Source organism: Ornithorhynchus anatinus, chromosome 14, assembly GCF_004115215.2.
Source record: "Ornithorhynchus anatinus isolate Pmale09 chromosome 14, mOrnAna1.pri.v4, whole genome shotgun sequence".
Lineage (NCBI taxonomy): Eukaryota > Metazoa > Chordata > Mammalia > Monotremata > Ornithorhynchidae > Ornithorhynchus > Ornithorhynchus anatinus.
In genome coordinates this window covers 3929361-3943175 of record NC_041741.1, presented here as the reverse complement: position 1 = coordinate 3943175, position 13815 = coordinate 3929361, and the positions used below count along the sequence as shown (strand labels likewise).

General features: G+C 50.7%; 1 protein-coding gene across 2 annotated transcripts in view; it reads left to right on the top strand.

Moving 5' to 3' along the window:
• Positions 1-1097: 1097 nt before the first annotated feature.
• Positions 1098-13815, top strand: part of FRMD6 (FERM domain containing 6) — a 56433-nt gene continuing 43715 nt past the window's right edge. For both annotated transcript variants that reach the window (XM_029079083.2, XM_029079082.2), the window contains exon 1: positions 1098-1199. The gene's annotated coding sequence lies outside the window, so the exon portion shown is untranslated. The remainder of the gene's footprint in view (positions 1200-13815) is intronic.

Genomic DNA, 13815 nt, shown 5'->3' with positions numbered 1-13815 from the left:
GTGGGCGGGGGGCCGGGGCTGGGGTGGTCTATGGGGAGGGGGCGGGGCCGGTCGGAGTGGGGGGCAGGGGAGGGGGCGGGGGGGGACGGGTCTCTGCAAGGGGGCGGGGCCAGGGGAGGGGGCGGAGTCCGGGAGTAGGAGTAGCCAATGGGGAGTGTGGGTGGAGCTTGTTGGAGGGGGCGGAGACCGGGAGTAGGCGGAGCCAATGGGGAGAGCGGGCGGAGCCGGGGAAGTGGGAGGGGCTGAGGGAGAGAGTGGGCGGAGTCCGAGAGTCGGAATAGCCAATGGAGAGAGTGGGCGGAACGGGGAGTGGGAGGAGCCGGGGAGGGGGCGGAGTCCGGGAGTCGGCGTAGCCAATGGGAAGAGCGGGAGGAGCGGGGGTGGGCGTGGGCGGGGCCAAAGGAGCGAGTGGGCGGGGTCCGGGAGTCGGAGTAGCCAATAGGGGAGTGGGCGGAGCTGGGGGAGTGGGCGGAGTCCTGGAGTAGGCGTAGCCAATGGGGAGAGGGGGCGGAGCAGGGGGAAATGGGTGGGGCCGAAGGGGGGTGGGCGGAGTCCGGGAGTCGGCGTAGCCAATGGGGAGAGTGGGAGGAGCGGGGGGGAGTGGGCGTGGCCAAAGGAGAAAGTGGGCGGGGTTAGGCAGTCGGAGTAGCCAATGGGGAGTGGGCGGAGCTGGGGGAAGTGGGCGGAGTCCGGGAGTAGACGTAGCCAATGGGGAGAGAGGGCGGAGCAGGGGGGAGTGGGCGGGGCCGAAGGATTGAGTGGGCGGAGGCCGGGAGTAGGCGTAGCCAATGGGGAGAGCGGGCGGAGCAGGAGGAGTGGGCGGAGCCGGGGAGTGGGCGGGGTCAGGGAGTCGGAGTAGCCAATGGGGAGAGAGGGCGGAGCAGGGGGAGTGGGCGGGGCCGAAGGATTGAGTGGGCGGAGTCCGGGAGTAGGCGTAGCCAATGGGGAGAGAGGGCGGAGCAGGAGGAGTGGGCGGAGCCGGGGAGTGGGCGGAGTCAGGGAGTCGGAGTAGCCAATGGGGAGAGTGGGCGGGGCCCGGGGAGGAGGCGGTGGGCGGGGCCGGGGCGGCGGGGCGCTGGGGCTGCCAAAGGCGGGCGAGCGAGCGAGCGGTCGGTCGGTCCGGCGGTGTCTGCGAAGGCAGCGGGCGCCGCAAGGAGCCCGCGCTGTCCGCCCTCCCACCGGCCGGGCCAGCTCGGCAGGTAGGGGCGGTCGCCGGGACCCCGGGACCCCGGGACCCCGGGACCCCGGGACGGGGGGGGCGGGGGGAGCGGGCCGCCTTTCAATCGATAGCATCGATGGGGATCGATCTGGGTGGGGGCTGGCCAGAGGAGCGACGGTGCCGTTCGTTAAGCGCTTACGAGTCGCCGAGCGCGCCCTTCCCGGCGCTCAGCCCGGTGCCCCGCACCTAGTCGGGGCTCGCCGAATGCCATCGCGTGGATGAGGTGGGTCCCACGTGGGGCTCGGCTCCGCGTTTGCAGGGGGCGCGCCGAGAAGGGAAGGGGTCAGCCGGTGGCCGGGGCGGGATCCGAACCCACGACCCGAGACTGGCCGGGGGGGGGGGGGGCACCACTCAGTCCTGCGTTCATTCAGTCGATAGGATTTCTTGAGCGCTTACTGGGTGCAGAGCACTGGACTGAGCGCCACCCGAGGCCGGAGGGGTCAGAGGGGCCCTTGGGGACCCGGACACCCCCCTCCGGCGGGTGACCACGACAGGGGGGACACCCAGGAGACCCAAGCTCGGTTGTCCTGTCCAGAAATCTCACCCTTCCCTTCCCCATCCCCCTTCTCCCAAGGCCGAGGGGTCGAAAAGCCGTCCAGAGCCGCGTAGAAATTCATTCAGTCGAATGATTTTATTATTTGGCTCATGAAGCTGTCCATCCCCTTGATTCTATTTATGGCGATTACGTTGCCTTGTTTCTGTCCGTTCCCCCCCCCCCCGTAATAATAATAATAATAATGTTGGTATTTGTTAAGCGCTTACTATGTGCCGAGCACCGTTCTAAGCGCTGGGGTAGACACAGGGGAATCAGCTGGTCCCACGTGGGGCTCACAGTCTTCATCCCCATTTTACAGATGAGGTCACTGAGGCACAGAGAAGTGAAGTGACTCGCCCAAAGTCACACAGCTGACAAGTGGCCGAGCCGGGATTCGAACCCATGAACTCCGACTCCAAAGCCCGTGCCCTTTCCACTGAGCCACGGCACGGATGGTCTCTCTCTCTGTTGCCCAATTGTCCATCCCAAGCGCTTAGTCCAGTGCTCTGCACAGAGTAAGCGCTCAATAACTGCTACTGGAATGGACGTATCGAGCGCCAACTGTGTGCAGAGCACTGTGCTGATGATGTTGGTTTTTGTTAAGCGCTCACTCTGTGCAGAGCACTGGTCTAAGCGCTGGGGGAGATACAGGGTCATCAGGTCGGCCCACGGGAGGCTCACAGTCCTCATCTACATTTGACAGATGAGGGAACTGAGGCGCAGAGAAGTGAAGTGACTCTCCCACAGTCACACGGCTGACAAGGGGCAGAGTCGGAATTCGAACCCATGACCTCTGACGCCCATGCCCCATTAGATTGGGAGCCCGTCATTGGGCAGGGATGGTCTCTGTCTGCTGCCGAATTGTCCATTCCAGGTGCTTAGTACAGTGCTCTGCCCAGAGTGAACACTCAATAAATACTGTCGAATGAATGAATGAATTTATGGAGTGCCAACTGTGTGCAGAGCACCGCGCCAAGGGTTCGAAACGACAGCTGGCAGCCCTCGAGGCCGCCCGGCGGGGTAGAGAGCGTCCGCAGAAAGCGGCCCACTCTCTCTTCTCCCGGACCCCTGGTTTGGGGCCCGGATCGGTCATGGAGGGGAGTGAGGATGGCCCACAAAACCGAAGTGCAGGGCTCAGTGGAAAGAGCCCGGGCTTGGGAGTCAGGGGTCATGGGTTCTAATTCCAACTCTGCTCCTTGCCAGTGTGCCTTTGGCCAAGTCACCTCTCTGGACCTCAGTGACCTCATCTGTCAAATGGGTTTAAAGACCGGGAGCCCCACGTGGGACATCCTGCTCACCTCGTATCCCTCCCAGCGCTTAAAACAGTGCTTGGCACACAGCAAGCGCTTAACACACGCCGTCACCATCATTGTCATTATTAGGTTACATTCCCGGCGCTTAGTACGGTGCTCTGCACGTAGTAAGCGCTCAATAAATACTACCGAACGAATTTCTCGCCAGCGCCCCTCCGCTCTCCCGGGTTGGAAGGGTGCGTGTTTTGCAGCATTCCTGGTGGGATTCTTGGAATCGGGTCGAAACGGTGCATTCTTTGAGGATTTTTCCGGGTGTGTTCCCCGCTGTTTTTCCCGAGGGACCCGCGGATATTTATTTATTGGCTCTGCGAGCATCTATTTTCATCGACTTGTTTATGGCCCGGATCGCTCTTCTGTGGCCACAGGCCGCGGTGGTGGTGGTGGTGGTGGGGATTTAGTGAATGCTGTTGGAGAAAGCTGCGAGTAGCTTCATTTTCCAAGAATGTTAGTCATTTCCTCTCAGTGATTTCAGGGTGTTGATATTTCACAGCATCAAAACTTTCTGAGGGAAAAATTTTCCACGATCCATGGCGCCCGGGGGTTCTGGCCTTCGTGTTTGTGTTCTTAAAATAAGAGCAGAAACTTAGTCGTAAGCAGTTACGGAGTTCGGGATGGAGAAGTTTTTAGAAAAATCATTTTAACAGATAAGCATCGAGACATTCCATAAACAGCCTATTTCGAGGCGGATTCAGTGTGGAGAGTGGGGGAGGGGGAAGAAGGGGAAAAGAGCGGAGGAAGGAAAACAGATGACAGCCATCCCCTCCTCAATAAAACTCCCAAGCGCTTTCAGTGATTTTTCTCTTTTGGTACATTGGAAAATGCTCTGGGAGAAACGCTTTAAGACCCATCGTGTTAAGCACTCGAATGAAGTATTCAGTATCATCGTTGATCAGTGTGACATTTGAATGTTTTTTTCGATATGTTTGCCCACGCTGGGTTCATATTTCATATTAAAAACAGACCTTTGGTAGGGTTATTAGATGAAAGGGCCCCCAGCGGACATCCAATATCAGGTCGTCCGAGGAATATCTTCTCCAGAGAGCAGAGTGCCTGTAATTTGAACTGGGTTTTTTTTTCTTAATTGACTTTTAAGAATCCTCAGGCCCTGGCACTGATTGGCCGCCATCAGCCGCGATTCTTTGGGTCCTGTTGGACATGTTGGAGGAGGCGAGGGTTCCCCTTCTGTTTTCTCGCTTTCCTCTCAGCTTGCTGCCCGTTTGCTCCCTGCTCGCGTGTGTCTTGAATGGCCAGGTTTGAAAAGTGCTGTATCGGCGAGCAGCGTATCTCTCCCGAAAACCAGACCGGCGAGGTTCCGTGTCAGGGATGCCAGCGTTAGAGGTGAGAAGGTGAATTTGTGAAGCCTTCTCTTTTGAGACCTAATTCGTACGTTCAGTCAGCGGCTTGGTTTTCTGACGGGATTTCAGAATTCACAATTTTCCAGAGCGTTTCTGCCTGCAGTTTAAAAACGCTACATTGAATTAACATTACATTGAATTCGGTGTGGGTTTTTCTAGGCTCCGGACCTGATTTTTACGTTTACTGTATAACTCACAAGGTCTTTGGCTTTCAGAACTGGTGACATAATGGGTTTGTTTAGCCTTTTATGACAGTCGCTTTAAACTAAGGCTATTTCAGATCAATCAGCTTTTGGAAAATACTGTCTTCTACGGCCGTGAGGGGAGTATCGCCTTGCGAGTGTGTTTTTGATTAGGGATGTGCCTCATACTTTTGAACTTGGAAGTTACACATTTTGATTTTTAAAGAGGGTTTTGAATAAAATGTGCAAGCAATTATTCTGTTTCATGAAAGGCGGTACCAAGGGAAGTTAATTCAGACCAGATGGAAAAATGTGAATTTTAGGGTTGAGCCTTCTCGAGTAGATTTTTGTTGTTGTTGACGATGGCAGGGCCTGGGTTCCAGATGAGGCACCCAGGCGGGCGATGGCTAGAATGTTTTCTGAGTTAGGGGCCCGGCTACTTTCTGTAAAGTCGGTTTACGACATTATTTTAGGTGTTTAAGTGTTTTCCCTCCTTCTCCCCTCAAAAGTGGGTTCGTTAGCCGAGACGTTTGAAGGAACCGTGTCGGTGCTCAGGTTTGGTTGGTTGGGGCTGTTGCCTACATAAAGCAGAAGACTGGAGCAGCCACGGGGGTTTCTCCGTGGTCGGGGGTTGTTGTACGTCACCGTCTCACTTCTCAGTAGGTCTTCCGGAAGAAGGTATTTAAGAACTGCCAAAGAGAACAACTTCCCGCCTACCAACGGAATAATATTCCACTTAGGGATGGCTGTTGGTTTCTCAGATATCAATGGTGTTTTTCATTTAAAAATCCACTCGGTACACTGCAGCGATGGGCTCTCAGAAAATGCCATCGCTACCTCTGTTTTTAAAAGTTTCAAGGCACAGTTTAAATATGGGTTCAGAATTTTCCATGGAGAAGCAGCATGGCGTAGTGGAAGTAGTTCGGGGCCTGGAGGCAGAGGACCTGGGTTCTAATTCTGGCTCTGCCACACGTCTGCTGCGTGACGTGGGGCACGTCACTTAACTTCTTCAAGCCTCAGTTACCTCATATGTAAAGTGGAGATTGAGACTCCAAACCCTTTGTGGGACAGGGATTCTGTCCAACCCGATTATCTTGTACCTGCCTCAGCGCTTAGCACAATGCCTGGCACATAGTAAGCACTTAATAAATACCATTAAAAAACAACACACACACACACACACATAAATGCGTCTTTCGAGACAGATCGCCCAGGTGACTGCAAGGACCACAGACGAACCGAGGAACAGCTCTGCTGCTATGTCTCTCTGGCGTTGGAACAGGAATTCATCTTTAAGGTGAATGACTACATCATTCTTGTTGGATGAGTACTGACGAGCCAAACCGTGGGAAGTTTTTAAAAGACAGTTGAAACTAGATGAAATTCATCTCATCGTAAATGGTCTTGCCGGTTTCTGTGATCACATCGCGATGTAAAGGAAAGAATAAGAAGTCTACAGAAGGCTTTCAAAAGCTAAACAGTCTGGTTAGGGAAGAAGCTCTGGAGGGCTATAAAAATAAACAGAAGCAAGCTAAAAGGATAATTAGAGAACCAAAAGGAAATACCGGGCCCTGAATTCTAAGGGAAATTTCAGGTTGCAGGATTGGCTGGCCGAGCAGAGGCCAAGGTGGAGAGAAGGTTGAGCTCTTTTGAAAGAGGAAGTCAAGAATGAGCCATCCGAGCTTGGAAGAAGCTCAAGCTCAAAAACCTCCCTTGCAAGTGAGGGGCAAATAGGCACATTGTACTCTAGACTCTAAGCTCGTTGTGAGCAGAGGATGGGTCTGCCAACTCTGAAGAAGATGATGATGATATTTGGTAAGCGCTTACTATGTGCAAAGCACTGTTTTAAGTACTCTGTTGTACTGTACTCTCCCAAGTGCTTAATACAGTTCTCTGCACATAGTAAACTCTCAGTAAATATGATTGATTGATTGAGAAGCTAAGGCTACGTGGTCGTGGTGGCTAGAGGTTCAGGGTAGCGATAGCATCGGGAATAAACCAACAGTCTCGTTTCTCAGTACTGGGACTTAGCCATCGCATCCGCTACCTCATCTAAATTCCCTTAATGTTGTCAGCTTATTGAGCAGTTGAGTACGAGACATGGTGCTAAGTTCTAGGGTGAGTTCGACAGAAGCAAGGTACACCTTCCCTGCTCTCAAGAACCTTGCAGTCCAAGGCGGGAGATCATAAGGGAAAAACGATCTGCAAACAGTGGGGGCAGGAGAAAGAACAAGGATGCAACAAAGTACAGCTTGCAGTAGGATAAGATAATTAAAGAATAATCGAATCAGTCAGCCAGTAGAAATGTTTCAGCAAAAGATGTAATTAGATGCTGAGCCCACCATTCTCCAGCTAGGTTGGCGTCTCCTTAGAGCCACTCAACCTTGATCCTGGGAGAGATTAAAGTCCTGGACGCAAGGGTCACATAGTGACATAGTGACACATAGTGGAAAGAGTATGGGACCGGTTGTCAGGAGGCTGACCGGCTTCGTGACCTTGGGCAAATCACTTGACCTCTCGGAGCCTCAGTGTCCTCATCTGTAAAATGGAGATAAAATACCTGCCCTCCTTACCTATTAGTGAGCTCCATGTTGGACAGGGATTGAGTGCTGCTTGGTTATCTTATATCTACTCTGGCACTTAGTACTAGGCTGTGGAATGCATTAATAAATGTCATAATTAAAATAATAAGGTTATTATCTTTTTCATTATTATTTAGAGAGACCAAAATTGCCTGGCCGGGATAGACCAGATGCCTTTAATGTCCCATAGTCATTATGCTTCTATGAAAACTGTTTTTAGAGGGAAAACTGTCATATTTGAAATAGGGTAATTCAGAATATTTTGCAGGATCTCATTAGTCATTTTTCCCTCCCACTGCTATCTCCTGGGAGCTCTCCGACACTGCCTCTCTACCTTTGCAATGAAGTCCCGCCGCTGACTTTGAGACCTCTGTCTGAGAACACTAATAGCAGAACACGGGATTGTGATTTCCCTATAGGAGCCATTGTGCGAAGCAGAAAATGGCAGCAGAGGTAATAATTTACCATTGTCTTCGTATTTGGTTCCCCAAAAGCCCTTCTTTAAGAGGCAAGGTAAAGCTGAGATCTTGATTTTACGCAGAAAAGACCCAGGAGAACTAATACATTATTTTTAAAAAATCTGAACATCTTATTTCAACCCAGCGTAGTTTTCAGAGACTGTCTACAGATGAGTTTGAAAACTAAACAGAAATACTTAACACTCGGTGTAGGAACTCCAGATGAAACCACGAACGAGTCCCTTGAAACAGTTACTCATTTTGGAAAGTGAGTATGAAAGAAAGGATTTAGGGTTTGAGCCTGGATGTATGGCTTCTTTCATAGAGCGGTCTTTCAGGAAACCCAGCACTTCGAGGCTTCCTTGGCAACAGCTGGCCCATCCCCATTTACCGCTAATTAATCCAGTTATCTCCTCTCATTTCCAACAGCTTCGGGTTTTTTGCCCAAGTGTGTCCCTTCTGCTTCAGGCTGCTGAGGGTTGACTTCTTCAAAATGCCCGAAGGCAAAAATCTGGCCTATTAAGCACTTCTCCTCTGTAAAATGATTTGCACCTGTCTCCCCCATCTAGATTGTAAACTCTTTGTGGGTAGGGATTATATCTTCTATCTCTATGGTATTCTCCCAAATGCTTAGTACAGTGTTGCATACACAGAAGAAATGCAGTAAAGATGATAAGTAATGTGCCAAACTAGAATGATTTTCCCCCTCCTCTTTCCGGGGATTCACCGTCCAAAGCGGGGACAAGACACACAGGGTTTTGATCATATGATCTCCGTAGAGTGCTAGCTGAGACATCGTTGTTAGGCAGCTCCCTGGCTTCCTCCAGCAGACACCGGAAATCATCTCATGATCAGGTTTATTTTTTGTATTCTCGTAATTTTCGGTCTCTTCTAGACTGGCATCTCCCCCTAGACCAAAAGAATTTTGAGGAGAACGGTACTGAGAATCAGGTAATTAAGGATTCATATCCGAATATAATGTGTGAAGTCCTCTTTCCTTCTCTCTGGATGATCTTTGAGTTGTGATATGTCAGCTCGTTGTTAACACTATTATCAAAACAAATCCTCAAGTCTGTGATGCTAATTACCTTCTTTTCCTTGAGCCTATTAAGACACTTAACCAGCAGTTCCTTAACTTCCAAAAAACAATGCCTAAGAGTTAAGAGCTTAAAGAGATTGGGTGGGTTTTAAGTCTTTTGAAGTCAGATTTATTGCAGGGAAGTTTTGCAATAGGGGACATAGTAGTATCTGAAAAGTTGATGATTATGGAAAGTATTTTAAAATAGGGAGCCCTTTCATTTGAGGTGGGTTGCAGCAAATTTTTCTGAGAAGTTGAAAGCTTCAGTGATTATATGCATGTTTCTGGTGGATTGTGGTGTAGAGTGTATGTCAGCATTCTCCCAGTACTGCTTTGTCAGACTGTTTTATTAGTATCATGTTAAATGTTTTTTCAGCTGAAACTTATAAACCACCATCTAGTTATTCAAATAGATGGAATTGCTTTAGAAAAGAGAAACGTGAACATTCCTAGCAAAATGCTAAGCGATTTAGCAAAGTGCTTCACGTGGAAAACCTTTCCTTGTGTAAAAGGTGGTAAAAGTCTCATTTTATTTTCAAAATTACGAGGAAGACCAGCTCAGTGTCCGTGTGTTGTGGTGCACATGGTCTCTGCAGTAGCTCCTGCCCATGACCCAACCCCCGTCAGATTTTCTCCTGAGGGTGGCCACCGTCAACTCGTCTCTCCCCTCCTTCCACCTGGTGTTCTGGCCCAGGATCTCGGATCCCAGCCTCCTGCCTCTCCAGCTGCGACCTCAATCTAACCATCAATAGTGCTCACGAAATATCACTGACTGATCGATCGACTGCCGCTGTATGCGGAGCAGTGCGTGGGGAGTCCAAGAGAGGTAGAAGACATGGTTTCCTGCTCACAGGGAGCTTACAGTGTCGTGGAGGAGGCAGATATAAAATCATTTTCCAGAAGAAGTTGGCGAATCTCAGTGTGTAAATTGATGTGTGCAATCGTGTATTGAGTGGTTTTGAGGGCAAAAGTACTGAGGAGGTGCAAAGAGCTGAGATGAAGCAGTCACTTTGGCTGGGAGTGGATTTTGTTCAATAGATTCTCGTAAAGGTTTCTCAGTGGGCCGGTCCTCTGCCCGCCTAGTCGTTGGTGGCACCTGCCTTCCCCAGCGGGCACACGACAGGCAGCGTCGCTCCAGTCGAGGCTTTAACGCGGGTTCTCGGTCCTCAAGTCTTGGGATGGGTCCTTGGATCCTACTTGAGCTGCTCACACTGCACGGTTGCCAGTACAGTCACAGAAATTTGGCAGGAATCTGGGAAGGGTCCCGCCTTTTTTTTTTTTTTTTAAAATGGTGTTTGTTAGTGCTTACTGCAAGTCAAACACTGTTCTGAGTACTGAGGTAGATATAAACTACTCAGATTGGACGCAGTTCACATCCCACATGGGGCTCATAGTCTATTCATTCATTCATTCATTCAATAGTATTTATTGAGCGCTTACTATGTGCAGAGCACTGTACTAAGCGCTTGGGATGAACAGGTCGGCAACAGATAGAGACAGTCCCTGCCGTTTGACGGGCTTACGGTCTAATCGGGGGAGACGGACAGACAAGAACAATGGCAATAAACAGAGTCAAGGGGAAGAACATCTCGAAAAACAATGGCGACTAAATAGAATCAAGGCGATGTACAATTCATTAACAAAATAAATAGGGTAACGAAAATATATACAGTTGAGCGGACGAGTACAGTGCTGTGGGGATGGGGAGGGAGAGGTGGAGGAGCAGAGGGAAAAGGGGAAAATGAGGGTTTAGCTGCGGAGAGGTAAAGGGGGGGTGGCAGAGGGAGTAGAGGGAGAAGAGGAGCTCAGTCTGGGAACGCCTCTTGGAGGAGGTGAGTTTTAAGTAGGGTTTTGAAGAGGGAAAGAGAATCAGTTTGGCGGAGGTGAGGAGGGAGGGCGTTCCGGGACCGTGGGAGGACGCGACCCGGGGGTCGACGGCGGGATAGGCGAGACCGAGGGACGGTGAGGAGGTGGGCGGCAGAGGAGCGGAGCGTGCAGGGTGGGCGGTAGAAAGAGAGAAGGGAGGAGAGGTAGGAAGGGGCGAGGTGTTGGAGAGTCTTGAAGCCTAGAGTGAGGAGTTTTTGTTTGGAGCGGAGGTCGATAGGCAACCACTGGAGTTGTTTAAGAAGGGGAGTGACATGCCCAGATCGTTTCTGCAGGAAGATGAGCCGGGCAGCGGAGTGAAGAATAGACTGGAGCGGGGCGAGAGAGGAGGAAGGGGGGTCAGAGAGAAGGCTGACACGGTAGTCTAGCCGGGATATAACGAGAGCCCGTAACAGTAAGGTAGCCGTTTGGGTGGAGAGGAAAGGGTGGATCTTGGCGATATTGTAGAGGTGAAACAACTAGGAGGGAGAACAGATTGAATCCCCATTTTGCAGTTGAGGAAACTGAGGCAAAGTAGAGTGAAGTGACTTGCCCAAGGTCACATAGCCGGAAAATGGTGGATCCAGGACTAGAACTCAGGTCCTCTGGCTCCCAGGACTGTCCGCTTCTCAGACTTTCGAAGGAGGCTGGAAGAACCGGGGACAAAAACAAACAGTGTCTCCAGTTAGTCGACCGATCAGTCCATCAATCTGTCCATAGTGTGTATTGTACAATTGCTGTGTGCAAGGCACGGTACTAGTGCTTGGGAGAGCACGATAAAGGTAGAGGACACAATCCCTGCTCACATGGAGCTTCGGTTCCTACAGCTCACAGTGATGCAGTAGTCTTTCCCGGATTGTTGCAAGGGCTCCAGTTCAGTGGCTTCCCACCTTCATCCGTTACATCGTATTCGGGCGACACGCGGGTGGTCCTCAACACCTTATGTGAGCCGGATATTTAACCGTCAAGCCGGAAGCCCCCAACCTTGCTCCGTTGAAGCCACAGGAGGGAGAGATGGTTTGCAGGGGCAAGTCCCTGTCGGGTTCCCCCAGTTCATTTCCCTTAGGCTTAAGGAGGCAAGTGAGCCGCGAGGGCGATAGATCTTCGTCCAGACTAGTAGCCGGGTGGTGATAGGTTCCATGACTTGTCCCTGAGCTCCTAAATCTTCTAGTCCCTTCACCGGCTTTCCATCAGGAGGGCCAGCTTCTCACCGACGGGCCTGGAAAACAAAGCAGCCATCGCAGCACTGCTGTTTTGTAGCAGAGCTCGCTGATCTGGTGGTAGAGCCTCTAGACTGTAAGCTCCTCTCTAGAGAGTATGCTAGCTGTGGGCAGGGAATGTCTGTTTATTGTTATAATGTGTTTAGTACAGTGCTCTGCACACAGTAAGTGTTCAATAATATAAAATGACTGAATCAGAACTGACGGACCTGAGCTTCGGGGCTTTCGTTCGGCCTCGGAAGCCACACGGCTCCACTCGTTTCTAAGGTGGCCGTTTAGCTAGTTTCTGTACCAGTCTGCCCCTGCCCAGACTCTGGTACTGCATTGGACGCCTTTAGTCCGGCTTTCTCATTAGCGCCCAGCTTGTCTCCTGAGGCTGAGTGCCATGGCTCAAAAACGGTGACCGTGTTCCCAGGGACCTGGGCAGGGAACACGATAACCCTGGAGCCAGGAGGGGATCAGAGATATACACACCCAGTGAATCTTTAGGCTCTGGGAACTTCCACGGGAGCCTTTCCGGGTGAGCTCCTAGGATGCCCTTATAGGACGGTACATCCGTGACGGGGTTGACAGAAGGGTGCTGAGACGCTCAGGCTTATCCTCGTCACTTACCCATATGCATTTATTCAATTATATCTTCGGTCATTTTGACTACTCTCTGTAAATACTTTTACCGCTGTCTCTCCCATCAGAGTGTCAGCTCCTTGGGTCACTTGATCGTTTCTTATTTCCCAAGCTCTTAGTAGAATGCACTGCACCCGGAGCGTGTGCCCAGTGAATACTACCAGTATTACTATTATTTCTGCCGGTGGCTACCGACATCACGCATAGTGCCGTGCCTCGCCTCCTAGCCCAGCTCGTTGTGAAATGGCAATCTGATTGCTTCAGGCGATAAGATGCACCCTCCCCACAGTTTAGAAACCGGACAGATGAGTGGTCGTTGTACTCTCCCCTTATTTTTGCAAACCGGAATTAGGTGGGGGAGTCAGCCAGAGAAAAAGAGTGGTCCAGTCAAGAAGCTCAGAAAGAACCGTGCTTAGTTTTTAGAGAAATTAATTGGAAGTGCTTAGGGAACATTGATGAATTGTGAGAGGAATTTGCATTGGCAGATTCCAGTGGAATATGTTTGCAGTCCGTGCAGTTCTTCACATAGTTATGTACTCGTAACTAAGAGAAGCAGCGTGGCTTAGCGGAAAGAGCACGGGCTTGGGAGTCAGAGGTCATGGGTTCTAATCCCAGCTCCGCCACCGATCAGCTGTGTGACTTGGAGCAAGTCACTTGACTTCTCTGTGCCTCAGTTCCCTCATCTGTAAAATGGGGATGAAGGCTATGAGCCCCACGTGGGACAACCTGATTCTTTGTATCTCCACCCGCGCTTAGAACAGTGCTTGGCACATAGTAAGCACTTAACAAATGCCATCATTATTACTCATGCAGCCTCTGTAGAATAGTGAGACATCAAGGGGTTGAAGAAGTGATCTGATTACCTCAAACAGAAACATCTTCCTCCGCTATTTCACTGCTAATTAAATTCCATTTTAACATTGATCTAAACCTCGTCGTTAGGGGCATAATTTTTTACATAGTTCAGTGTCATGTTGACATTGACTGCAGTAGGTGGCAGTCACAATAAACGCCTGTCAAGAACAAGAACCTAGATTCGCTAAGCCGCTCATTTTAGGCAAGATTGATTAATGTTTAATTCTTCAGGAAATTCACTGCCATCGGAAGGGCACTTTGCGGAGCCTAAAACCCTTGAGATGAATGTCTTTGGGACAAGTGTTCTTTCAAGGATTGGGTCCTTTAATTTAGCCTTTCTCAGTAATTGACACTAATCTCTGTGCAACCTCAAATCTTCATGGATTTTCAAGGAAGGGTCACAGTCAGTTGTATTTGTTGAGCGCTTACTGTGCGTGGAGCACTGTACTAAGTGTTTGGGAGAGTACAGTACAATGGTAAACAGACACATTCCCTGCCCACAACGAGTTTATAGTCTGGAGGGGTCAGGGA